This window comes from Littorina saxatilis, linkage group LG12 (assembly GCF_037325665.1).
Source record: "Littorina saxatilis isolate snail1 linkage group LG12, US_GU_Lsax_2.0, whole genome shotgun sequence".
Taxonomy (NCBI): Eukaryota; Metazoa; Mollusca; class Gastropoda; order Littorinimorpha; family Littorinidae; genus Littorina; species Littorina saxatilis.
This window is the reverse complement of record NC_090256.1, coordinates 22751477-22777060: the sequence shown is the minus strand read 5'-3', so window position 1 is coordinate 22777060 and position 25584 is coordinate 22751477. Positions and strand designations below refer to the sequence as shown.

At 41.9% G+C, this 25584-nt stretch overlaps 1 protein-coding gene across 1 annotated transcript in view; it reads right to left on the bottom strand.

Annotated features, from left to right (window-relative positions):
- LOC138981531 (carbohydrate sulfotransferase 15-like) overlaps nucleotides 1-25584 on the bottom strand; it is a 65951-nt gene that overhangs the window by 23004 nt on the left and 17363 nt on the right. The window lies entirely within an intron of this gene.

Sequence of the window (25584 nt, the reverse complement as noted above, 5' to 3'; positions counted from 1 at the left end):
GCCAGAGAGGTGGAAACCAAATATACTTTGTTGCGCAAGCTGGGTATTACATTATATTACCCACACTGATGCTGACGCATTAAAATATACACCACATCGAGGGCAGGCTGGGTTGTCAAAACATACATGCCGTTTCTAATCCACAAAAAACATTGAACACTGTAATTTAACTCGTTCGTACTGATCGTGTTTGTTTTATGTGGAACTTATACGAGGGGCACAGTGGTTGGTTGAGAACTTCGCCAAATATATGTTACTTTAGAAACCTGAGGTGTTGTTGAAAAGTTCTACTGACTTCAACAGGAATGCCTCGAGCGATCACTTGGTGAAAACACCTTTTAGAAGAGATGAGGATCTGAACTATCTGTATACTGACGGGTGCAATGGCGTAGTAGTTAAGACGTCGGCCTTCCGTGTGGGAATCCCGGCCGCGCGCGCCTGCAGATTAACGGTGAAGATTTGTCCGATGTTCAGAGCTGTTAGTGTCTTGTACCCCTTCGTGTGTACACTCAGGCACAAGACCAAGTACGCACGAAAAAGACCATGTAAGCTATGTCAGAGACCCAGCAAGCATCGCCCAAAACGGAGAATGGCTGCCTAAATGGTGGGCAAAAACGGACATACACGTAAATACCCGCTTGTGCAAAACACGAGTATACGTGGGAGTTGCAGTCCATCAGTGAACGCAGAAGAATACGATTTGCAATAAATACACTGATCGGAACTAAAATGAAAGAAACCCCTTCCAGGATAAAATATATGACCCCCTCCCCCGCATCTCCCTTAAATTATCTGTTATCTCTAAAACGGTGCAATCTTCACTCAAATCTCCACCTACACATGCACACGCCCAAGACGTCATTCTTGCTCCAGTTCGTCCGTGCTGTAACGCACCAAACTACCAGAGAGAGTTATGTGGAATTTGTGAAGTATGCCCAATACTCAGGCCGATGGATTTTCTGTGCCCAGCCCTACTGCGGCAAACAAGTCATTAAAACATTTTTCTCTGCAGTGCAATTTTAAGTGCACAATTCTAGCATAACGGAGTCTCATCTATTTTTTTACTAGCTCTTACAAGAGCCAACACCCTTTCTGGGATGCGATTTTTTTAAAGTCGAAACCTCTCTGAAATATGGGACAACGCAGTCGCAGCTGCTTTGAGAATCGCTTGTTTGACAAATCAGGAACAGAAGTTAAAAGTATCCATTTGAATGCCAACAAAAACGCTACATATCAACGGAGAAAACATCCATGTGCGACCTTTCAGCTGTCTGTGTGTATGTTGTTGTTGTTGTTGTTGTTGTTGTTGTTGTTGTTGTTGTTGTTGTTGTTGTTGTTGTTGTTGGTGGTGGTGGTGGTGGTTTTTCTTCATTTGTTGTTGCTGTGTGTTTTTTTCTTTCAAGGAAAAGAAAAAAAGAAAGAAAGAAAGAAAGGAAGACACCAGCTAAAAAAAAAGAAATACACACTGAACTAAAATAGCCAATTGACTGGGGAGCATACAGAAATAGACGAAACAAGTGAAACAGGTCACACGTTTCTCACTCTCTTTCAAAGTACGCAAAGTTCAGCCGCTCCACTAATACTGCGTGTTAGCCATTCTAGTACTGACAGGTCGCATGTCACGTTCCCGACAACAGAGTTGTCAAAATGACAATCGTGTCCCAGGCCGCGTACAGTAACGTTTTGTGTTGTGACAACAAAGGTGACAGTGTGCCACCGTTTGACGTGGCTATCGAAGGTATTGGGTCAAACAGCGAACCATATCCTCAGTAAAAACCAAAACATGTGTGAAGGCGGTGTCTAACTAGCGTAGATCTAAATCAACAGCAGGTTGTATAGACATCACTTGTTAAAAGCGTATTTCATTAGAACACTGCTGAATTTTGCAGACAGTACTGTTCCAAGTATGTTCCATTAGACTCTTCTGAACATTCAAAACAGTACTGTTCAAAAGAATAATGTTATTCCATTAGACACTTGTGAAATATGCAGACCGTACTGTTCAAAAACTATTTTATTTAATTAAATACTTCTGAAATTTCCAGACGGTACTGTTCAAAATCACAAGTTTATGTCATAAGACACTTCTGAAATGCCCAGACAAAGCATGTCCAAAGCATTATTTATTTCATTAGACATTTCAGAAAATTCAAGACAGTATATCCCAAAGGATATTCAATAAAAAACAATAGTGACCCAAAGTATAATTTAATTTAATTAGACACTTTAGAAAATTCAAAACAGTACAACTGACTGGCTGCTGCCTGTGAGGGTTGGGAATTTCTGGATGAATCAATGTTTCCATGTTGACACTAGTGTTAGTTACGGTATTAATTCATCGACGGAATGGGTAAGCGGAATAACGCCGAATTGCAATTGTCGCCTAAGACCGAATTCCATTTGTCGCCTAACTTAGAATTTGTTCTTTAGCTAAATGTCGCCAAATGGCGAATTGCCAAATGGCGCATAACACCGAATTCCCATTGTCGCCTAACATAGAATTCCAAATGTCGCCTAATGTCGAATTGCCAAATGGCGCCTAACACCGAATTCCCATTGTCGCCTAACATAGAATTCCAAATGTCGCCTAATGTCGAATTGTCAAATGGCGCCTAACATAGAATGAGAGAGAGAGAGAGAGAGAGAGAGAGAGAGAGAGAGAGAGAGAGAGAGAGAGAGAGAGAGAGAGAGAGAGAGAGAGAGAGAGAGAGAGAGAGAGAGAGAGAGAGAGAGAGAGAGAGAGAGAGAGAGAGAGAGAGAAATTTGACAGATACAAAGAGAAAGATAGAAAAAGACAGAGAGAAAGAGAGAGATAGGAAGAGAGAGAGGGGGAGAGAGAGAGAGAGAGAGAGAGAGGGGGGGACAGACGGTCCCGGACAGACAAGATAGATAGACAGACAAAGAAAGCTCATTTAATGTCTTCCGCGTTTATATGGGAAATAACAGAACGCAAAATAAAGAAAACAACGCCAAGTTGAGCTCTATTCACAATTGAGCTTCACGTTAATTTCATGTAAATTTCGCGTTGAGTTTGGCGTGATGTGAACAAAGTGTTCGGAGTCCAGCTATGATGGCCAAAATTGAAAACCAGCATTATATAAAGTCACAACGAATCAAAGCAAAAGTAATTCGGTGTTAGGCGACAATGGGAATTCGGTGTTAGGCACCATTTGGCACCTCGACATTAGGCGATATTTGGCATTTTATGTTAGGCGACAATGGGAATTCGGTGTTAGGCACCATTTGGCACCTCGACATTTGGCGACATTTGGCATTCTATGTTAGGCGACAATGGGAATTCGGTCTTATGCGACAATTGGCAATTCGACATTAGGCGACATTTGGCATTCTAGGTTAGGCGACATTTGGCAATTCGACATTAGGCGACATTTGGCATTCTAGGTTTGGCGACAATTGGCAATTCGACATTAGGCGACATTTGGCAATTCGTCATTAGGCGACAATGGAGCAATTCGACGTAAGGCGACAATTGGAATTCGGTGTTATTCATGTTACCCACAAAATCCAGCCCTGCTTAGACAGCAGCCAGCAGCCAGGCAGCTGATTTTTGGTATACATCCGAGTGGAGGAATGGCCTCACTCCATGAAACAGCCTGGCCAGACCTGAAATGGTGAGCTGATTCGTGTACACGGTAAAGACTGTGTATTTATATTCACATTTTATTGGATGTAGATGTGCATCGGTAAAGGCTTGGTATGATGCCAGCTCTCCGGACAGCGCATATTAGTCCTGAGTGCAGGATTGTTGGCAGGGGTAATTGCTGATGGTTGGATGATCGATAACAGACAGGGGCTTTTTTGTTTGTGTTTGTGATGGAGAGTTGGAATGTTCAAGCTATGCGATAAAGAGGAACGAAGGAAGAAAGACAGAGAGGCAGAAAGAAAGAAAGAAAGAAATATATATATCGCAGCCGATGCTTTCTCCATGTTTTCCACAAAAGGATAACAGAGGCAGCTGGCTTTTGTGTTTTTAATTTTGAACAAAAGTATGTGTTTCTCTGAAGTCATTTCAAATTTGTCTTTCTTACACAACTATTATGCCTCGAATGCCTAACTCCAAATTAAAACTTTGAAGCCAAATCTGTTATAGTTTAAACAGTCACGACTGAGCAAAATTGAAAAACAAAAACAATTGGTGCTTGTAGCCTTTTTTCTTTTTTGTGTGAAAACATGTGAGGTTTCTCTACCTAACAGTATCTCAAATGCAAGCAATTTTCAATGTTAAACAACATGTGAACAACGTCTATCCCCAAAGAATCGGCATTTGAAGCTCACGCCTAAAGTAGAACTTGGCACAAGATCCAATACTTGGCCTATCTTGCTTAGGTTTAAAAAAAAAAGCACAAAAAAAACGCACAAAAAACGCACCTATGCTTGCTGCCAACAAAAACACAACAGCCCCCCTTCCCCTTCCCACCGCCCCCTCCATCATAAAATACACACCGACATTAAACAAGAACAGTACTACAAAACAGCTGTTGTGAACTGATCGGAGTTAATGCACGCAGAAACCACACACTTGCAACACGAACCTGCTTTACGTTCCTTGTAAACAAATACAAACATTCTCAAAAAATTACAAAGCCAGGCTTTGTGAACTGATCAGAGTTTGTGCACGAACAGACACAACATTGCTGCAAGAAATCGCTCATCATACCCCATTCAGCAACACAAACGTCTGCAAGAATCAGAAAATGGTTACAGCAGACTGATCGAGGATAACTTATACTCGCCCCCAAAAAAACAAAAACAAAAAACAAACAAACAACGACGACGACCACCACCACCACCACCACCACCACCACCACCACCGCCAACAACAACAACAACAACAACAACAACAACAACAACAACAACAACAAACGGAAAAAAACCCACAAAAACCCCACAAAAACACACACACAAAACAACAATGCTTAAAGTGATTGCAGACTTTTGTTTGCAACACAAACAGTAACTGTCTCCAGGCATTGCTATTATCTCATGCAAATGGATTGTAAATTGCTCACACAGAGTCAAACAGACAAATAGCATGCGCAGGGAAAACTTGCAGGCGCAGAGACACCATAGTTGTCCAAAAAGACAACATAAAGACACCTTTAAAATTGATTGCAAATTTCATTCGCAAAGACACCATAAAGACACCTTAACATTGATTGCAAACTGCATTCGTAGAGACACCCTAAAGTCTATAAGCAACACATAACACCGAAAGCTTTACATATCATGTATACCTCTAACAAAATTATATAAAATTCAGGGAAACTTGATCAGAGTCTTAGCACGTGCAAACCGAACACGGAACAACCCCGAGATTTATGTAATACGTAGACCCACTGAGGCCCTCAGGTATTCCTGGGAGCATGCTCAGCGCGCGCCGCAGCCATGGGGTGCTCCTTTATCTCACGGGGGATAACCTGACATAAGCGGGGCGGAAGTTATACGCGGGGCCTGACACGATTGAAGGCACGTTTTGTCAGTTTTCTTGGAATTGTTTGACTTACGTCGGGATTTAAGGTAACCTACTGATTCAGCAATGACTTAATGTGTTTCTCGATGCATAAAATGTTATATAGTGGTTGATATTTGTCCGTAAATTACCCTCAAAGCTAAAAATGTCGGCGATCGAGAGCCGGAAATGGCTGTTCGATGGATTTCGGAAGTAGAAATGTGCTTTATTTCACAAAATCAGCTCGTATTTGACATTGGTTTGGGATTCTAATGAACGATGGAGTCATTGAAGATGCAAAGAAGTGTTATTTCGGGGTAGAATATATCGACCGAGCCTGTAGACGAGAGGCGTTCAAATGTGAGAGATGAGCGTACGCTGGGCTGCCGACCGCGAATGGGACAGCAGATTCATAATTTGTTTTGATCAGTAACATACAGTCTTTTGGTTTTAGATTTAAAACAAAATCAAATCAATCATCAGAACTCTCTCTCTCTTTCTCTCTCTCTCTCTCTCTCTCTCTCTCTCTCTCTCTCTCTCTCTCTCTCTCTCTCTCTCTCTCTCTCTCTCTCTCTCTCAATGATAGATAAAGCCCATGATAATCTTCACTCGCCAAAAACATCAACTTTCAGAAATAACTCTGAGTCTGTTCTAAATGAGCACCTCATTGAGCAAGTAGCTGAGCACCATTTATTGGGACTAATTGTTGATAACAATCTGAGATGGCACACGCACAGCAGCGAAATTTGCAAGGAAATTGCTAAAAATCTGTTTCTGTTATCAAAGTTGCAATGCATTATTAATTTGAACAAGGCTTTTACAAGGCCCACATAAAACCCCACATTGATTATGCTTCCATAGTCTGGGACGGGTGTAGTGAGATTCACTTAAAGAATTCGCTCCAGCGAAGAGCTGCTAAGTTAATTCTGCCCAGTTCATCTCTTCGTACCAACAAAAAGATGGAAAGTATAGGGATGTTAAGCTTAAAGAAGCAGCTTTTTGTATAATAAATGTTCATTCATGGACAAAGTCGTCTATCACGAAGCCCCAACCTATCTTATACAACTCTTCAAATCATCTCCGTCATATTATCCAAACACTAGAAATAACCTTGTTTTGCCAAACCCCCGCAATAATTTGTTTAGTGTTTCTATTATGGTGCATACCTTTGAAATTCACTGCCTATAAATATCAGGTCATGTCTGTCATTATCTTCTTATAAAGTCCGTCCTTAATCATGCCACGAAGTCGACTTGGTGAAGCTTCGCGAAGTCTTTATACCAAAAACCCGCAGCTATGGCGAAATTCTTTGTACCCTACTTTGCTTCGCAAGTTTTGACATGCGAAGCTACGTCGTAGCTCTGCGAAGGAGTTGTTCTTTTTGTTAGAAGAGTGCTTTTTGATTCAAGATGGACGGAGAAATCACACTCGAAATAGCAGAGTGCTTTCCCTTGGACTTCGCGAAGCTATGCTGAAAGTAGTTCTATTAAGCGACGTATTCTCGTTCCGGAAGCTTCGCGAAGTGAGCTACTCGAAGTCGACTTCGTCCAATTCAGGACAGGCTTAAAAGACAGCTCCGTCGAAAGCACCTCTCTAACGACTAAGTGTGTGGTGTGTATGTGTATACTGTATGTGTGTGTGTGTGTGTGTGTGTGTGTGTGTGTGTGTGCGCCACGGTGTGTGTGTGTGTGCCACGGTGTGTGTGTGTGTGTGTGTGTGTGTTGTGTGTGTGTGTGTGTATGTGTGTGTGTGTGACTTGGGGTGTGTGTGTGTTCGTGTGTGTGTGTGTGTGTGTCGTTATCTAAGACTAAGGGCAACAAGGTTCGTGTCTTTCTAGGTTGATCAAAATTTCTATTGAAAATGATGCACCGAACCGTTTTATTGCACAACTGAACACTTTTCTGACATTTCGTTCACACGTGCTTCTGCTGTCCCATTCGTGGTCGGCAGCCCCGCGTACGCTCATCTCTCATATTTGACGGCCTCTCGTCTACAGGGTCGGTCGATATATTCTACCCCCAAAATAGCACTTCATTGCATCTTCAATAACTCCATCGTCCATTAGAATCTCAAACCGATGTCAAATACGAGCTGATTTTGTGAAATAAAGCACATTTCTACTTCCGAAACCCATCGAACAGCCATTTCCGGCGCTCGATCGCCGACATTGTTAGCTTTGAGGGTAGATTACGGGCAAATATCAACCGCTCTATGACATTTTATGCATCGAGAATCAAATTAAGTCATCGCTGAATCAGTAGGTTACCTTAAATCCCGACGTAAATCAAACAATTCCAAGAAAAACAGACAAAACGTGCCTTCAATCGTGTCAGGCCCCGCGTATAACTTCTGCCCCGCTTATGTCAGGTTATTCCCCGTGTTATCTGTTCCATCTGTGCACACGATGTGTTGCCAGAAAGCCACTGCTAACAGCAGGCAATTGGAAACGGAAGTCTGTGCTTAGCTTCAACGCAGGTTGCATGTCTCCCGAACCTTACCCCTTATACCTCTTTCTTACTTCTCAACTTATGTTTCCTTCTTCTTCGCAATCTTCTTCTTTTTTTCTCTGAGAGAGGGCTGTAATGGCTGGGGTGACCACTGCTGAATATATAGAGCTGCACTGAATATCATAGACAATGTTTCAACCATAAAATTGTTGGTGTTTCCATAGCCACGGAGACCTGCAGTGCATCAGGACAGCAATAAGTCGCAAGTCTTGCAAATGTGTCAATACGTGACCTTATCCTAGGACAACTTGCGGAAATTGAGAAAAAAAGTCCAACGCATCCGCCGTGTCAGTTGAAGAATGGGATCATGGTTCTGTATAGTAAACTTATTCCTGTAAGTTAGAGAAAAGAACACCTGCCTGCATGGGCATGCCATCCGTTGCTGCTAATTACCCGCGAAGTGTCCCAGCCCAAGCGATCACTGACATATCTGCACTCGCTCTTTCAGGCTGATCAAAGGTGTGGGTTTATGACAAAGCTACCGCACTGCCATTCTGGAATCTCCACAGCCGGTGAAAATGAAACCGTTGCAACATGCAGTTACATGGGTGAGATTTGGCCTATCTTCTTGCAGCACTGTGGTTTCCACCTGACACATCTGCACTCGTCATGGGTAACACAGTCTTAGATTGTATCATAAAATCATGAACCCATGACTCTTGGGCATCAACAGCAGATAAGATTATTGGCGATGACCTACAGGTCTGTCCAGTACCTTGCCCTTTCCCCATGACCCTACAGACATCGTTCACATTAACTCATTAAACTGGATTTTTTTGACTGTCTCTACACTTACTATCAATCCTGTATTTTGTCTTCGGTCAGATTTTCAAATCAGAGAGCCCTCTTGAGTATAATTCATACACTTTTGGGCAGGCTTGGTAGTCTCGGATCAGTACTGCGTATTCCCAGAATTGTACGCGTTCTCGGCCCAGTTACAACTTTCACTACTTTATTTTCTTCTCAGGGGTACACTTCAGTTTCACAGGTATTCCACTTCAAATGTAAGCAACCATGTTCACCACAACAGATCTAGCTGTTTAAAAAAAAAAATTGTTTGCATTTTGTTTTTCATGTGATAGGAGCATCCTGTCACTTGGTGACATACCAACATCTACATCCCCATTGCTTTCTACGGAGAGTGGGAATTTTTTGCTGCAACAATGTTGCAAGTGACACCCAGAATTGACCAGTGATCATACCTGAAACGTCCATCACAGTTCTTTTGATTTTCCCTTCCAAAGGGCAGTGCATGAAACTTGCAACGTGGAGTGTCCAGTGCTTTTGTCAAAACTGACAACCAGAGCCCCACACTCCCCCCCCCCCCCCACACACACTCCTGTCAAAAATGCAGCAAAGCAATTTTTGTAATTTATTGTGGGTGTCATGTCGCCAGGGGTTAGAATTAGGAAGCCTGCACTTTTAGACCTTTGAAAGGTTGCATGGCAAATTTGGGAGGATAGTCCGATACATCACCGGCGGCAGTTAGACTTAACTACCCGATTGTGAAATCATCCCGGTCAGTTATAAAGCGTTACATTTTTACACTCTTTGCAGCTTTAAATATATAACAACTGTTGCAATATGTTACAGACACGTTTTTGATTGTTCTATGTATACCTGAAATCAGATTATATCAAATTAATATAAAAAAAAAATGCACAGCACGAGTGAACTGCTTAAACGTATTCAATTATCCTGAAAGTACAAAGAAAGAAAGAAAGAAAGAAAGAAAGAAAGAGCGAAAAACAAGAAAGAAAGCAGGAAAGAAGGAAAGGAATACAGAATGAAAAAAAGTACAGAAAATATCAAATTATGATGCCGGAAACCTGCGAGATTTTCAGAAGACAGATCTTCAACACCACATTAATGAACATGAAGTAACAAAACCTGTGAACTTGCGTATTTCCTGACCTCGTATCACTTGCCACAAAAGAACTGCTGATCAAGTCAAACAAGCGCTCGAAAAAGATACGAAAAGGACGTGTAAAAACACAATCTTATCCAGAGAAAACGTATTTCAGCACATACTTCCAGTGGCCAAAAGCAGTACACCAGAGAGCAGAAGAACGCAGCAGCTGTCAGAGAGTAGGGTGCCTACGGCAAAGGCATGTCAACGAAGCATGTGGATATTCAGCTGCGCACACTCGCTAACATCGCAGCTCTCTCGCACCTCTTTGCTCGCACTAGGAACTTGGTGCACGTGCATAATAAAGCTAATCTATGTCACGACGACTTTAGCTGAAGCGTCAGATTTATCACTAATCTCTGCGGGAGTGAGTTTATTAAGCAAACTGGAGTAAGTGCATGTTGTGACAAGGACCTTATACTTCCTGACACCCCCTAGAAATGTTCTCAAGGAAACCAGATGCACATGCGTAATAAGGCTAATGTGTAACAGACGGATTTTGTATTTATTTGAAATCCCTGTTTATTTTGGCTTAATGAACGGACATTTGTTTTAAGAGGTTAGATAATTGGATTGTAATGCCTCTCTTAGCCTAGGTGGACTGTGTTAAACTGCCCATCATTGCTCCGGGTCTGTGTTGGCCAAGTTCTATGTTGCTTCATCTCCTAAGTATATTGTCTCTGCTCTCTATGACGCCCCGGATCCATGGTTCTTCGACTCTATGTTGCTCTGGCTCTATACTGCTCATGCCATGCATTGTCCTGATCATCTATAATGCTCTAACGTCATGTTGCTCTGGCTCTATACTGCTCATGCCATACATTGTCCTGACTCTATAATGCTCTAACGTCATGTTGCTCTATACTGCTCATGCCATGCATTGTCCTGACTCTATAATGCTCTAACGTCATGTTGCTCTGGCTCTATACTGCCCATGCCATGCATTGTCCTGACTCTATAATGCTCTAGCGTCATGTTGCTCTGGCTCTATACTGCTCATGCCATGTATTGTCCTGACTCTATAATGCTCTAACGCCATATTGCTCTGGCTCTATACTGCTCATGCCATGCATTGTCCTAACTCTATAATGCTCTAACGTCATGTTGCTCTGGCTCTATACTGCTCATGCCATGCATTGTCCTGACTCTATAATGCTCTAACGTTATGTTGCTCCAGCTCTATTTTGCTCGAGCTTTTTATGATTCCAGTTCGTTAATGCTTGCCCTTGCTCAATACCACACTCACTCGGCTCTATGATACTCTAACTCTATATTTTGCCCATAACTCCTTCTTTATCTTGCCCGTCTTATCTATTGCTCAGGCTCTAAATAATTGCCACACCTCTGTTGTTACAGCCAGTTGCAAATATACACCCCCCACCCACCCCCAGACAAAATGAGAAAATAAATAAAAATAAGATAAAAACAAGAGGCGAAGCCTTCAAGGCTTACGTAAGAAATCAACAAACAGTAACACAAACTCAATCACTCCGTCACACATACACACACACAGGTGACACGGTGCAAGAGTGCGAGACACTTGATCTAGATATGTCTGTCTGTAGCCTACTTACGGGGACACGACTGCCTGAGATGGCCAGATCGACACTGCGCTTTCGACAGCGCTGCGCTTCCTCGCGCAGACACTGGAAACACGCTGTGCAGATTAACCTGTAGGAAATCTCCTTTGGTATCTTCTTTATCTATTTTTCTGGAGCTACAAAACCGAACAATGTAAAATCGTCTTTCCGAATCGGCGAACTGCAGCTCGGTGATAACTGTATCTATACTACAATCCTTCACGCGATCTGACCTAACCTTGACCCCTGACCTGGTCTACATACCACACACGACACAAACCAGTCACCTGTTTTTACCCCCCCCCCAAAAAAAAACAAAAAACAAAAAAAAAACCACCACCCGTTTTCTTTAACTACATACGTGCCGACGAAATGTTGATCATTGCTTCAATACTTTGAAGCTGTTGCTTAAATAATAACCAGGTAAAATTAGTTTGTCGGTGTTCAGTCAAATGTTAAAGTTTCTACCACAGACATACATACATACATACATACATACATACATACATACATACATACATACATACATACGTACGCACGCACGCACGCACGCACGCACGCACAGACAGACAAAAGTTAGCATCGCATAGGCTACACTTACGTGAGCCAATAACATAAGGACTTGGACAGCACGTAATTGACTCAAGGCTCCCCATCATTTTAATCGCATCCTGGCGCAATGCAACATTTGCGCCTGCACAATAAAGCTGATATTAAATGTTCCGCGCCAAAACCTGCTGGATCACAAACTCTGCACTGATGAGGTCTGGTTTATTGGCACGGACCCGGACACTTACGCAATTCGAACCGAGGAAGGATCAAGAATGCCGGGTTTAGAGGGTACTTGACTCAGCTGATGTTTCCGGAATGATGTACAGTACAACGCTAACAACTCGCAAAAATTCGTGCACGGTACGTGTAATTATTTTCGCTGGATGTAAAAAGGCGTGTAGGCCCTACGTACCTCATATCATCCACCTCTATAAAGTCTTCAACAACATAAACAGCTCAAGTTAATGATCACAACACATTCATCCGATTTGCTGTGACGTATACATACAATAACGAACGTATCAACTGTCTGAGACCAAGCATTATTTTATGACGGCTACGAAAAGCTCGGCTTTGTTGATTCAATTACAATGCTCTTAAAATGCTTTTATGCCATCCAAACTCTGGAACAGCATAAAGACAAGATATAAGAGAGTTTCCAGAGCTGTTCGTTCCGATGCGCATCTCGGCCGTAATCGTGGGAGAGACGAATGGGATTTGCGTAATGCCAATAACAGAGGAGCAAACAAACAACCGAAGAAAACAAACAAAAGAAAAGAATACGATAAGAAACATTGTCCAAACTCGCGCTGACAGGTGCGTTCACACACACGTGCACGCACACACCCACACACACACCACACACCCACTCATACACACGCGCGCGCGGAGTCCAGCACGCACACACGCACGCACGCACGTACACATGCACACACACACACGCAAACATAAGCACACACGCACGCACACACACACACTCACACACACACACACACACCCCCCTGGTAGACCTATCAAACAGAAGCTCCAATCTGTCGGGGTTTTTCAGCAAGGGATTTTGGATAAGAGATATAAGTTGTGTGATGAAAGCTTGCTACTATGAGCTTGCTCAAGCAATGTTTCTGAAATCAGGTATCTGGAGAAATACGTAAGATAAGACTGCTGCAGTAAACAAAAATCTATGCCGGATTCCTTGGGTGAAGATGTGTGTTTCGGTTTGTCTGTTGATGATTTTCGTGTGATTGATTGCGCAGAGGGGTGTGTTGAGTGCAGGGGTTGGAAAGGGGGGAAGCCGGGGGAGGGGGGGTGGGGTGGGGGGGGGGGGAGCGACGTGTTAAAAAGGGAGGGGCCGGAAAGCGCTTATGTGTATGTTGAAACATACAGTTTGCGTTCCTTTTTTTTCAAGTACCCTCATCATGGGGTTTCCTGAAATAAATTATTTGCCTTGCCTTCACCTTGCCTTGCATGAGAAGAGACTCGGGGCACACGACAGACAATCGCAGATCTTACAGTACAATTGCGCTTCCAGCATTTTGCAGTCACTGGCTAAGAATTCACAAAACTTGTCTTCAAAGGGCGTACTGCCATTCCTTCACAAAAGCTCGACCGTTGACAAAACAAGCCAAAGGCGATCCCCTGTTCGCAGAACAATCCCCCTTTGAATAACAGCATAGCCTTATTTCACAAGTCAGACTATTTCCGGCTGACGCGTCCATAAAGTCATGTCAAGGGGACTGCACCCGTCCAATGACAGCAGACGAGAGGGGAAATTCTGAGCGAGGAGCACGGCTAGGCCAGGCCATTTTGATATTTTTTTACTGTTATTTTCCCTCATTATGATTGAAGGGAAATGGCTTGCTGGTTAGTTTGACACGAACGGGGGAAAAGACTCTATTGGAGAGGGTGGGCAAAAGGGAGCGCGAGGCGCATATCATAGCCTAAGCTAATGAAGGAAGAGAGAGAAGGGAAACAGAGGTAGAAAATCTTTCTTTCTTTATTTGGTGTTTAACGTCGTTTTCAACCGTTCAAGGTTATATCGCGACGGGGAAAGGGGGGGGGGGGGGGGGGTTGGGATAGAGCCACTTGTTAAATGTTTCTTGTTCACAAAAGCACTAATAAAAAAATTGCTCCAGGGGCTTGCAACGTTGTACAATACCTTACTGGGAGAATGCAAGTTTCCAGTACAAAGGACTTAACATTTCTTACATACTGCTTGACTAAAATCTTTACAAACATTGACTATAGTCTATACAAGAAACATTTAACAAGGGTAAAAGGAGAAACAGAATCCGTTAGTCGCCTCTTACGACATGCTGGGGAGCATCGGGTGAAAATAATGTTATCAAGTGTTGGACTCAGGCAGAGGGGACTGATGATATTGGTCCCTGTCTCATCTCCCCCTTCCTCTCATTATCAAAACTGATGCTGCTGAATTTGTCAACTGAGACAACAAAGTGTTTTTGTATTCATTGTATTGTATTGTATCGTATTACTTCGACAACGACGACGACGACGACAACGACGGTGATCCGCCGTAGACCACTAGTCCGATCGAATGGTGCAATTTGTCTTGCGTGAACTGATGTCAAAGGCCCAGTCACACACACACACACACACACACACACACACACACACACACACACACACAAACACACACAAAACAACACACACACACACACACATACACACACACACACACACACACACACACACACACACAACAACGGAAAAAAAGAACCAAAATACATTCAAAAAGCTCTTCTCCCCCTCCATCTGCCCCTTCCCCCCCCCCCCCACACACACAATTGGTCACTGATTCACATCTCATGTGCAACAGAAAACAGAACGAGGAACAAATTCCCTGACCGATTTTCCCCTGGCCCATTCAATTTTCTTTGACCTTTTCAAACAATCCTAACATCACATGGGAAAAAAATATTGGAGGAAACTATGCAAACGCTAGCGCCAGTCTTGTGTTTTTTTCTCCCTCTCTCGCTCCCTTTCCCTTCCCAGTTGTGTCCTGTGTCCAGTTCAGCATGCTACGCATTATTCTCTGCGTGCCCGGAGTGGCTACCTAACTGATCAGTGTTTGGCAAGCCCCCTGGCTCTCCCAACACTCGCCTGATTCGAACCAGAGTCAATGCAGATGAGGTAGATTAAGGCATTGTGCGGCAAAGGATACGTACAAAACAGCACACGGAGGTTTTCTTGGCTGGCTGCTTTAAGTCTAGACGTGAAGTTGAACATCATCATTTGGCGCGATGGGGTTGACATTTTCTGGTGAGAGGTGCGACATGCGCTTGTGTGTTTTCCATTATGTATCACGAACCGTGGGTTGTGCCTTAACAAAAAAAGGTCGTATCATTTTACTTTTGGCACAGGTCTGTTCACTATCTAACGTCAGCAGCTTAGGTTCAGCGTGATTTGAAACTCAAATGATCCAACCCGCAAAGCCGACCGGTGCGGAAAGCAAGGAGTCGATCTCTCCACTTCTAACTTTTCTCCCCGGAAGTGACCCCTTTTCCGGAAGTACTTTTCTGCGCACTTTGTTTGCGCATTATTTCCCTTCCGTTTTGCTTATTCCTGCAGGCTACACAGTCAGAATCAGGTTCTTCAGTGAATGACGTCTCTGGAAACGTTTCCACGCAAAAATTCCAAACGAACGACGAGTAACAGTATGAAACCATTCCAATATATGTTTGGGTATTGATCGCGAAAATTAGACTTTAGAACACTTACAGGGGTTGCTTACCAAATTTCTTTTTTTCCTTTTTTTCTTAGGTAACGGTATTTCCAGCAACAATTTAAGAGAGAGAGAGAGAGAGAGAGAGAGAGAGAGAGAGAGAGAGAGAGAGAGAGAGAGAGAGAGAGAGAGAGAGAGAGAGAGAGAGAGAGAGAGAGAGAGAGAGGAAGGGGAGCAACACTTGTACGAGACATACCAACGAAAAAATACTAAAAAAATACAATTAATCCAAAAGTAGACAGTTTTAACCATTCAACCCCAGAGGCTGGAGCATGTGGCTGCAGTGGCAATATTTATGTTCGCGGGGGCTGTTAGCCATTGTCCGTGGCCAGTGTTTCCTCAACAATCAGCAAAGCCCTTTCCTCAACCACCTCCCCACTGTAACACCCTGCACCGCCCGGCATGCTTGCCACACGCACACACATACACAGACACTGAAATACACAGAGACATACACAGAGAAATACACAGAGCATACACAGAGAATACACTGAGAATACACAGAGACACACACAGAGAAATACACAGAGCATACACAGAGAATACACTGAGAATACACAGCGACATACACAGAGAATACACATACACAGAGCATACACAGAGAATACACTGAGAATACACAGCGACATACACAGAGAATACACAGAGGAATACACAGAGGAATACACAGAGAAACACACAGAGAAATAAACAGAGAAATAAACAGAGAAACACACAGAGGAATACATAGAGAAACACACAGAGAAACACACAGAGAAATAAACAGAGAAACACACAGAGAAACACACGGAGAATACACAGAGAAATACACAGAGAAACACACAGAGGAATACACAGAGAAATAAACAGAGAAACACACAGAGAAATACACAGAGAAACACACAGAGAATACACAGAGAAACACACGGAGAATACACAGAGAAATACACAGAGAAACACACAGAGAAATACACAGAGAATACACAGAGAATACACAGAGAAATACACAGAGAAACACACAGAGAAATACACAGAGAAATACACAGAGAAACACACATAGAAACACACAGAGAAACACACAGAGAAATACACAGAGAAATACACAGAGCATACACAGAGAATACACATAGAATACACAGAGAATACACAGAGAATACACAGAGAATACACAGAGAATACACAGAGAATACACAGAGAAATACACAGAGCATACACAGAGAATACACATAGAATACACAGAGAATACACAGAGAATACACAGAGAATACACAGAGAATACACAGAGAAACACACAGAGAAATACACAGAGAAACACACAGAGAAATACACAGAGAAACACACAGAGAAATACACAGAGAAATACACAGAGAAACACACAGAGAATACACCTAGAATACACAGAGAAATACACAGAGAATACACAGAGAAATACACAGAGAAACACACAGAGAATACACAGAGAAATACACAGAGAAACACACAGAGAAATACACAGAGAATACACAGAGAAACACACAGAGAAATACACAGAGAAACACACAGAGAAATACACAGAGAAATACACAGAGAAATACACAGAGAATACACAGAGAAATACACAGAGAAACACACAGAGAAATACACAGAGAAACACACAGAGAAACACACAGAGAATACACAGAGAATACACAGAGAATACAGTCATGGAGACACCATAATTATGCATATTGACATAAAGACAGTCACGGACACACGCGCACACACGACAACACTTAAGAGAAACAAGTCGCGTCAAGCGATATCAAAACCTGCAATCAATTTGTCGGCCTAACAATAAAAGATCGAAACTACACAAAAAAATGTGATCAGTCATGGTCGAGACTACAAAAACCTGGCTAGCCGAATTCTGTCAACTGAGACGGGTCCTCGGCGAAGCATATCCGCATAAGACGTAATTTGCATAAACCGACTGTTTGCTATCATTCTGAGCCCATTTTCAGAGTAAACATATCATATAGAGCAATGTTTTCTTGGATTTAGGAATTAATACAGAATACTATGCAATCATTTTTAAATCTGTAAGTGCAAATTGTACTGAGAGGTAAATGAACAAACTAATTAATTAATTTGTAAGCTTTCGAGCAGAAATGCCATCCAATTGTCCGGACTAATTTCAATCAATTTGCATAAAAAATGAGGTCGTCACAGTGTGGCCTTAACTTACAGTTATATACAAACAGCCGGATATGACGTCACCAAAGACATGTATAGAAAAATGTGAAAAAACACGTGACGGGTATTATGTGTAGAAACTGATAAGTATACGTTTTCACACACACACTCTAACACACCTTCACCCCCACCACCACCACCACCACCACCACACAGAGAGAGAGAGAGAGAGAGAGAGAGAGAGAGAGAGAGAGAGAGAGAGAGAGAGAGAGAGAGAGAGAGAGAGAGAGAGAGAGAGAGAGAGAGAGAGAGAGAGAGAGAGAGAGAGAGAGAGATAATGTGAGGGCTGACCTTAGTTGCAATAGAAGGTTGACCTTTGCTGAAATAGAACAAATGGCTTAATAGCCACTAACAAAATTGCTTCCGCAAAGTTCAGTGTTCGTCGTTGTTACACTTTTCATTTCAAGAGACCGTTAATTTCAAGAGATAATACTCATTTTAGCGCACTCACTTACATAAAACACAGGCTCTTCTGAGTGCACGATGTAATGAATTGCGGCTGAGTGTGTGCGTGTGTTTGCTGCCTTACATGCCTACCGGAATAACGGGCAGTAAGTAAGTAAGTGGGGTATTCATTTTTTTTGACACTTGTTCACTAGTTCACCAAACGAAAGCGGTTTGTTGTTGCTGATTCATAAGCTAAGAAAAACTGAAAACTGTACAAGATTTACCAAAGAGAGAGAAAGAAACAAAGACACAAAAAAACAAACAGAACAAACAAACATAGCTTTCTTCCTTACGCCCTCACCCACTCACCGGTTGGGCAGATCTGGGTTGTTCATAATTATGTTTGCTTACAGAAGAGAGGAAGAATTTGAATGTTTAACCTCTAAAACACACCGAAAAGCAAGCCTCTGCTTTCTTACGTACATAAACTTGTTTCGCAAAGTTAAAAGTGAACTCTATTGACTATCCAGAAACAGTAGTACATATAACATGCTGACATCATTGGTGTCATGCCAGAAATAGTAACGGAATTCGAAAGGGAAGAACAGAACGCGGAGAAACAAAAGGACTGGCGTTCTAGTTCTGCTAACCTAGCTTGTACATGCCAGAGACACAACAATAGTATGTCTTTCGTAGTCAGGCAATGTGATTATCATCACCTTGGTGCCGACGCCTAGTCTGAGACAAGTTGGTAGTATAGCTATTTCAAGCTGACTTCTCTAAGAGAAATAAAAAAAAACCGCAGAAAAACTTGCTAACGTTTCAACATTTAGAATAAACAAAAACAAGAATGGTAGGTTAACCGTTTGATTTATGACAAAAATGTTACCTTCCATTCTTTTCTTTTTTTTAATCTAAAACAAAAGAGAGAGAGAAAGTAAAGAACATTTTAGACTACACGATAAACAAGTTGATGAATTCCGTGAACAATTAATTCATGGAACTCTATCAACAATGCATACACCCTCTGCTTTAACTTCTTTTCTGACTCGTCTCCTGCTTACTTCTCTGAACTCCTCATCGTCTATTCTCCAGCAAGACAACTCCGTGCCTCTTCTGACTGTCGCATCCTTACCATTCCACACACCAAAACCAAAACATACGGACAATGCACTTTCACTTTCTGCGCACTCTCCCCTTTCACATCCGCCACTCTCAGTCACCCCAAGCATTCAAACAAGTTCAAGTTCAAGTTCAAGTTTTATTAGTCCATAACCCCTGGGGGCATTTTGAACAATAAATACAATCAAGCGAGCACTTAAAACACACCTCTTCAAGAAATACAACCCCTGATTTTGTTTTCTCAGTCCATCAGTAGGCTACATGTAGTGTATTTGTTGTTTTAGTGATGATGTGATAATGTGATAATGTATATAAACATCTAGGGCTGTTTTCAGTATTGTTGATAACATGTTTTGTTTGATTAAGGGTATTCAGCTGGTATTTCCTTGTTTTCACTACCTATTTTATTTGTGTTTTTATTACTTAGTTAGTGGAAGAATTGTTTGTAATGTATGTTTGAAGGTGTATGCTTTTAATTAAGCGTTGTTGACAATGAATGTAGATGTAAATGCGTGTATAACTGTGTTTTAATTTTAAATGTGTCAAGCGCAAAGAGCATTATTGTAAAGTTATGATGTTGCGCTATATAAATGCTCATTTATTATTATTATTATTATTATTATTATTATTATTATAATAGAGCGAGAGAGAGAGAGAGAGAGAGAGAGAGAGAGGGAGGGAGAGAGAGAGAGAGAGAGAGAGAGAGAGAGAGAGAGAGAGAGAGAGAGAGAGAGAGAGAGAGAGAGAGAGAGAGAGAGAGAGAGAGAGAGAGAGAGAGAGAGAGAGAGAGAGAGAGAGAGAGAGAGAGAGAGTCGGCCGTCAAATTTCCACCAGCCCTGCAACAATCTTTCCCGCGTGGCACAACTTATCGTGAAAACAGTTCGGATCCCATTCTCCAATCTGCCGAGGCTTTATTTCGGATAAGAACATTCCTGTTAGCCCTCCGCTTGGACACATTCCCAAAATCAACATCTTGACCACTTCCCGTGCAGACTTGCAATTTTCTGATGAATTATTTTCGAAGATTGACACAAGTGTCCCATAAGAAATCAATTCACAAACAAACAAACAAGCAAACAAGCAAAAATTCCCACTCTGCACAGAAAGAGCCAAACTGTTGAATTTTGGTAAGTATTCAAGTGGAAGGATGGGATTATCTCATGAAAAAGACTGTAACCAGTTCGTCTTGCCGGCGAGGTTCTTGCAAGATTCTGAAATAAGTTCATTATTGTTTGCCTGTCTGTACACTTAAAAGACCTCTGGGTCGAAGTACAGAACATGTAAAATTTAGTTTTGTCATAAATTAAAGGTACTGAACTTGTCAAATCCAGGTGCACGGAACCCCTGGGGCTTTTAGTCATACCTCAGGCAGCTATCCGTTAGAAGAACTACCAAGTTTCATTGACTTGCACCCAAAGAGTCAAGAACTGCGATTTTTTTACGAATAAATTTCGTACTCGGACCCGGCTGGTCTTGGCCTATTTTTGGATCTAAATTTAGATCAGGTAGATCACCACATCATGCACAAAAAGACACGTCACTAAAGCAAACTATGTCAGACGTCATCATGAGTTTGTGTAAAACAAAATGGAGGCCGGAATCACTCAAGTTGAATCGAACTCCGACCAAACACCAACGTAATAACTAGGTTAATTTATTCACTCGCGTGAACAAGAAACTGTCGAGCTTCACAGATGTCGTCGTTGGGTAGTTTTGGGGTTGTTTTACTACCATAGGAGGATTTTTGAACTGTAAATGCACTCAGCTGCAACAACAACGCAAAACGAAGGCTGTGAGCTGCACTGTGCCTTTAAACGTTCCAACAACCTACCAGTCTTGTTTTTTGATTCTGAAATTTGGAACGTAAGCAGTCCCTCCGTTTTTGGATTATAACCAGATCGGAGATTGTGAGTGGAGCTGTTTTCACTGGAATGACTGTGCCTTTAAATCAACAACGACTACCAGTACCGCTGGCGAGTATCAGTGGCACACACAAAAACCTCGAGTAGCCCCAAGAACAATCAGCGCAGTATGAATGGACAGCGAGCAAGGTGTTCTCCATGGCTAAGAAAACAAACCCCAGCTTACATGTTTCACATTGTGACCTGCACTAGTATCACAGGTACAGTAAAGACGAACTCAAGAGAGTTCGAATCTAATAAGGCACTTTGTTTCGTATTTTATATGTTATATATCCTTAGAGCTTTAAGTCTTCTATAAACCCCCTGAGACCATTACCTGATTAAAATAGTGAAATCTTGAAGTAATTTTTGCAAAAACATTTTGAAGACAAAAAGTGGGATGCTTCTCTCAATTTCATCTCAATTTCTATTTTATTTCATGCTTTATTATCCCATTACTGGGATAGTCGGGTCCCTTACTCTTACTGGAAAGCTTGCTCTTAGTGAAAAGCTAGAAGTAACAAGAGTCGCGCCACCAAGACGTGTACGTGGTAACATGGAATCACCCCCTGCACTCGTGGAAGAATGACCGGGGTCTTTTGCATACTATGACAGTGATACTGGAAGGGGGGGGGGGGACATTTAAACCGTCTCTGAGTCATTACATAAAGTTAACCCGTTTTCGTCCCGGCCTGGATTCGAACCTGTGATCCGAGAACCACAAGTCAAGTTCTCTACCAGACTTCCCGAACACACTCTGTGTACATGCACATATGCCAGTATTTTGTATAATGAAAATGGTTTTGAGCGAGCTAATCTGCTGAGTCGAGTCAGTAAATTGAATACAATTAATCATATATTCCTAAACGTCCAGGCCTTCTCTCCGCTTCAGCCACAATTTGAGGGAGAATATGCAGTGAGACACTCAAATCTCGGACAATTTGGAAATGGGGCCAGCCTATAGAATATTTATTTTACCAGTGATAACAAGTCGTCTAATTTGTGAATTGATCTACAGTTTATCGCCATAGTTTAAAGTCATTATAAGTTTCGATATAGTGTTGGGTAATTTGTTCATTCACAGGAAACGGACCATCCATAATTGCATCAGGACAGTTACCTATACTCGGAAGTACCCCTAGTTTTGCGTGTCTCAATTATGAGGCACATGATCCATGCGTGTTCGTTGTTTTACTGCGCATACACGCACAGACAAACACATACAGACAAACACATACAGACAAACACACACACACACCTCCCACACACACACACGGGGCTCCAGCACAGCCATTCTTCATAACGTCCTTCAGCACAACCGATAGTGACGGCGGGGGTGCAAATAATAATGCCATGCACGTGCACACCGTCTGGGGGTGGAAAAAGTGGAGTGGTGTTCACAGAGATCTGTTATCTCTGTGGTGGTGCTACACATGGGGTGACGGGGCCACGTCATACCACGTCTCTCGCGCCATGTGCTCACGTCATGTCTAGACAGGTATACCCACTGAGCTGTGTGTATAGGGTATTATATACCCCACTCTGGTCTTGCTTCTTAGTCTGCACATGTGGGGTTGATGACATTGTTGGTGCGCAAGCCAAAAACAAACGTTGACAGGGCAGAGGAGAACGATAATCAATAATCAGTTTCGGATATGATCTCGGGTTACTGGTTGTCAAAACGTGTGTTCTTGATTTAACAACAACAACAACAACAACAACAACAACAACAACAACAACAACAACAACAACAACAACAACAACAACAACAACAACAACAACAACAACAACAACAACAACAACAACAAATTGGCAGCTGAGAATCTGATCCGCTTGAATACTAATGGTAATTTTGAATCATTTATATTGCGCTTCCCTAGCTACAGCACGAAAACGCCAGGTGTTCACCCATTTTCTTTCCCGCGTAGCTAACGTAACCCTGGCAGTCGTTAATTCCTTAATTTATCTACAGCGACCAGTTTAATAACCTGTGTTTACATAAGTCAATATGTTACTGAAATGATTCTTTATTTGTTTATGGTTACGTTTGCCTTTTTCATTTCACTTTTTAGTGAGGGACGTACCATTATTGCCAGTTGTGCGGAGTATTCAGGGTTTTTTGTGTTTGTGTGTGTCATTATTATTTCCTGTCTAGTCTACTCTGGATTTTTTACTTGTATTCTAGTACCAGTGTTTCCTTCCTTCTTTCATGCACATAGTATACCTGACTTGGCACACAATATACCTGACTTGGCACAGAGTATACCTGATTAAGATGCACTTCAATTTGCTATAATACAACGTTTGCCTTTTTTTTAATTTTGATTTTTGTGAGGAAAGTATCATAATCGCTGAAAAATATTAAGTGTTTTGTTGTTGTTGTAATTATCATTTCCTTTCTAGTTTTCTCTGTTCTTTTTACAAAAAAAATTTTCTTTTCTGGTACTGCTTACTTCCTTGTTTCATGCTCAGAGCCAGTATAAAAACCTGAGTTTGCAACGAGTATACCTGATCAAGAGGCAATTCTTTTAGGAGGCTCAACAATTTGCCATTATACAAAATCGTACGTTCTCCGTAAGACAGACGGCCCACGCTCTCAGTCCCTGCTCCTCCACACAGATGTCGAGGTGACTCTCATCCCTCGAGATGCTGATGGAATGAGTGGGTCAAAAACGCGAGGTGCACTTCAGCCCGTCTAATCGTCGCCCCAAGGCAAGAAAAAGAAAGGTTACCAGCAGCATTGTAGCCGCAAAGATCGCTTCATCCGAGATCATATTGTGCTTGGCATTTCACGGCTAGACGCAACAAAAACCTGGTGACGACTAGCCTAATGCACTGATGGCAAGTTTCAACAACCTTGGTAAGACGATGCGGTTAGCTAATGGAGGTGTCCGGAGAGATCTGTCTAATGGATGTGTCCTAAGAGGTTCATAACAAGTCCTCTAGTTGGTTTAAACAACATTTTATTCGTATACACACACATGCCACGACAGCAACATGCTTACAGAGGAGCACAACAAGTTTAAAACTTATAGTAAGGGCTCACATAATCATACCTATTGTTTCATGGCGGGATATGATCAACGAAATATGAAGACGAAACTTCTTGAATAACAGAATATTGATATCATTTAAAATCAAGATGCTCACAGGGAGTCATCATGTTAGACGTTATGGGTTATTATCCAGAGCTGTTGTCCAGTTACGAAAGTACTTCATACAAAAATTCCATCCTTCACTTTCTTTCTTTCTTTCTTTCTTTCTTTATTTGGTGTTTAACGTCGTTTTCCACAACGAAGGTTATATCCCGACGACCATCCTGCACAGAAAGCAGCCGGACAAATGATTTTTGGAATGTGTCCAAATGGAAGGATGTTCGTATCCCGAGTAAACACTTGAACAGTTCTGACATGGTGACCCGAATCAGGAAAACCCTGCCTTAAAGCTGCAGTTCGATGACTGACGATGAAACCCGTCACTATGAAAAAGTTCTCATGAGGGACCGGAAATGTTGCATAATATATGGATTGTTCCAACACAGCAAAGCGATTTGACGATACAGCGGCTAGCAAGCCATAACGCACTTATGTTAGCGTCCTTCGCAACAAAATAACAACGAGCGATCTTTGTGACAAGGACGTCAAACTTTTCTCCAAAACGATTTTGCTGCCCATCTCTACTACTGTGTACCAGCGACCCGATTCCCCATCTCCAGCACCAAAAACCTATACCCACCCCACCACACTCCGCTTTCCATTAAAAAGCTTCACAATGAAATAATAGTGCAGTATATTGCTATTTCATATGTTACGTGGATTTCCATTGGTCAATTGGGCAAAACTGAGCTCATTGTAAAAGTGATATCGACGACATTTCCGTCGATATCAGTTTTGATATCGACGACCTCTTTATTGCTTCCCCACTTCAAAAACAAAAACACCTAAATTTAAAAACAAACAAATATATATGAAAATGTAATGATCCCAGAATTTAGTTGAGCAAGTGACTAAAGACTTTTTCAAAGAAAAGACATTTTCAAATACTGAAAAGTACAAGAAAAGAGTGAATGAACAAAAATAAATAATAATCAGAGGGAGGGATATGGAACAGCCAAAACTGAGACAAATACTTTTGTAATTTCTTTACAGTAAATACAAAATATCCAGAGAATTAGCAATATATCTAACATTGACGGACTGTGTGATGATATCTTCTGCTATGCTC